Source organism: Mytilus californianus, unplaced genomic scaffold (genome assembly GCF_021869535.1).
Source record: "Mytilus californianus isolate M0D057914Y unplaced genomic scaffold, xbMytCali1.0.p SCAF_34, whole genome shotgun sequence".
NCBI classification, from domain to species: domain Eukaryota; kingdom Metazoa; phylum Mollusca; class Bivalvia; order Mytilida; family Mytilidae; genus Mytilus; species Mytilus californianus.
This window is the reverse complement of record NW_026262684.1, coordinates 844384-848201: the sequence shown is the minus strand read 5'-3', so window position 1 is coordinate 848201 and position 3818 is coordinate 844384.

The following is a 3818-nucleotide window of genomic DNA, read 5'->3' as shown; positions in this document are numbered from 1 at the left end:
ACATGATATATCATTGATGCTGGCATTGTCCTTTCAATTTACTGTTTATACAGACCATTGATAGCTTACTGTTCGGTGTGAGCTAAGGCACCGTGTTGGTGACCGTTCTGAGACCTATAAGGGTTTACTTTTATAAATTGTGACTTGGATGAAGAGTTGTCTCATTGGCACTCATACCACATCTTCTTATATCTATCATCAGTGACTTACGAAATCTAAATATGTGGACTTCCAAATCAAATACGAAAACCATGAATACCGAAAATTTCATAAAATTGTAAGATCTCATGTACCTATAATTTTGTTATTGAAGGTCATGCTATACGCAGACTACTTTTGACGTTTAAACACTAAATCGGTTGAATGTACACTGATCAAAGTAAAATTTGGAAAAATTTATCTATTTATTAGTTGTTTTTGGCTTTGAACTAGCATTCAGTAGCTGTGATTAATCTTAGATCGGGATAACTTTTATCTCTATGTTAGTATTTTTTTGTGCATCGTGCCAATCTGTTAAGTCAAGCAATTTACAAATAATATTTACTTTTTGTTCCTCGTTTGTCTCTGCACTACTGTTTTGTTTAGGTAATCAAGCTTAGGTAATATATGGTCATTTTGATAAATTTCCTGTTAACAAAATTTTGAATTTTTCGAAAAACTGAGGATTTTCTTATCCAAGGCATAGATTACCTTAGCCGTATTTAGCACAACTTGTTGGAATTTTGGGTCCTCAATGCTCTTCAATTTTGTACTTGTTTGGCTTTATGACTATTTTGATCTGAGCGTCACTGATGAGTCTTATGTAGACGAAACGCGCGTCTGGCGCATTTAATTATAATCCTAGTACCTTTGATAACTATTAGGTGGAGGTTGAGCGCTAACAAACAAAATGTTAACTGCGCCATATTCTTAGTGTGCCAGCTTGTAATTTATTTTTGTCGTTGATTGAATGAATGAATATTTTAATTGCTACATTTTTTTCTTTTCCTACGAATAACGTTATTTATACATATAGTACTAGCTAATATTTGATAATGACACATCTAACAAAAATTAAGCGGGTTCTGATTATCAAACACTGGAATCTAAATTTGCCATACATGTAAGGTATTGAGGTATTGAAATCAGGTTTGGTTTCATTGCAATAATCTCAACAAAAGAACATTGGTGTACAAGTGTATGTAATAAGTCAAAATGTCATCAACAAAGAAAAGGGAAAAAAAGAATAGAAGTAAAAATGAAAGACTACGTTTAACTTTATAATGACTGCAGATAATAAAATATCTGAAACGAGATACGCATAGTCTGTTGTTAGAGTATATCAAGGGTGCAACTAATGACAGCCTTCAAAAACACAGTGAGGTAAATAAAGGCAACAGTAAGTCATAAATCGATTGAGAGAAAACAAATCCGGGTTACAAACCAAAACCGAGGGAAATACATCAAATATAAGAGGAAAACAACGAAACATCAGAAACACTAAGGTGCAACAAAAAACCAAACGACAATGAAACACACACAGAAACGAAATATAAGATAACAATTGCCATTTTCATGACTTGGTACAGGACATTTTAAGAAAAAATGGTTGGTTGAACCTGGTGTTGTTGCTAGCCAAACCTTTAATGTAAATATGACACTAAAATGACAACATTACATGACAGGACTACAATACAAATAAATGGAAGAACATTTAGGACAGAGAAAGTAAAAATCAACTAAAAATCAAATCAAATACATAATCATAATGTATATATGGTATACAGTTACTGGAGGTAAGATACGAAGAAGAAAAGTTGCAAGCAGGTCGTATAATGCAATGTGAAATTTACTAACACAGTTGTTTTTTTTAAAGATATACATTTTGGGAAGTCAAATTATTTGAATTCGAAAATGAAAATAAGATATCATTTTCACCATTAAATTATAATTCATAAATCTAAACGAATCATCATATATGAATGGATAGCACTGGTCAATTACAAGCTTTCTCTATATTTATTATTAAATCTAAATTTTTACCTACTTATGTTAACAATCACATCTGCACAAACCAATATTAATAAAAATTGGGTAAAGATCAATGAGACAAAAACCAAATAGCTACATTTTTCACTGGTTTCCAATATAAGTAACCTATACTATACTATCATAGTTTCTTTTTATTCTTCATCATATTGTCATATTTTCTCAAAATAACATCAATTATATATATTTAAATGTAGATAACTACAAAATACCAGTAATTTCGTTCAGATTAAAACACAAAATGGCAAAGGGTGTGGTGTTCTCTAACATTATTAACAAAACAATAAACGTCCAAAATGTTCAATAACAGTAAGTTGTAAGCTGGTTAAATTAATAGGATGAGAGATGTCTATTATGGACAAAAAATTACTTCCTTGTGATCGTATGTATGTGTAGCATGACATCAAGGAACTCAATAATATACGCATCTACTTTCATTGCAATTATAAAAACGTCAAACATTGAATATATTTTACTTTCCTGTCGTATGCAAATTATTTACAATACATTATATGAATACAGTCCTGATTCAATAATATTGAACTTGTTATACATAGCATAGGACAATAAACAATATAATTGTTAAAAAGGGTTATTTCCGTTTCCTTCACAATATTGATAGAACTATATTTGTAGCTTTTTATTTGAAAAGGAAATAAAAAAATCTTAATTGATTTGATTAGTGTTCGTATATTTTAATGCTGCAATCCTCCTTTAGAACCCGTTACTTAAAGAAACACATAAAACGTGCGAAGGTAAGTATCTGTTTAAATCTTTCAAAAAATAAAAGGTAACAATGATATTACCATTTAATACTAATTATGCATTTAAAAAACAAACCTTTGCACCTTTACAACTACTTTATTTGATCTCTAAGACACATTACATATGTGTAACAGAAGAATACAATATTTACATACATACAAACAATACAAAACAATATAAACAACAGTGCACATTATCAATTCGTGAAAAAATTAAATGTTGGTCTCAATCAGACAGCAACTAACAACTCAATATTGCGGTCGAGAAACACAAAATATTAAAAATGTTACCAAAGTTACTTTCGCACCAAGTCTGCAATAATTTAAAAGTCGTTTACCGTTACCGTTATAAAAATATCTGTTTCAAAGGTGTCGAAAAATATGTTCCATCAGTCATAACCACACTCACGTCCTTTTTTGAACGAATGTGACCTTGCGAATAAAACCTTTCACAGGGTTTGTGGCACACTACAATGTATCTGCTTGCCTTGTTGGAACACCATTTTTTGTGAAGGTTGTGTAGCTCAGTTTAGTTTTCCATGCGGAGTTTTGTATAATGTGTTTGGCTTTTAATCGTTTGTAGTTGTGTGGCCATGACAGTTTCTGTTCGACAAACGAGTTTAAAAAACAACTGTTTTAAATGGCGACACTGCTATATTCAATTGCACTTTTTCTTAATTTTATGTAAGTCACTATGCATGTATAAGACGCCAGGAAAATGATTGAATTTTCACGTCTGATTATTTTAATAAAATATCATTCTTATATCTAGATATGAAGAATAAGATTATGCTTGCACTGCTTTATACAGTCAAAATGAGAGGTAAATTTTCTACTGTTAATTCAAAAATGTATGTGAGTTTTTTTTTATTGTGACTTTGGAAAAAAAATGTGAGATTAATTATTTTGATTTCGAAAAATTATGCATTTGGTTGTGAAACATATCCTCTTTTTATTTCCGCGATACACATATCAAATAAAATTGAGAATGGAAAATGTGTCTAAGAGAAAACAATCAGACCGAAG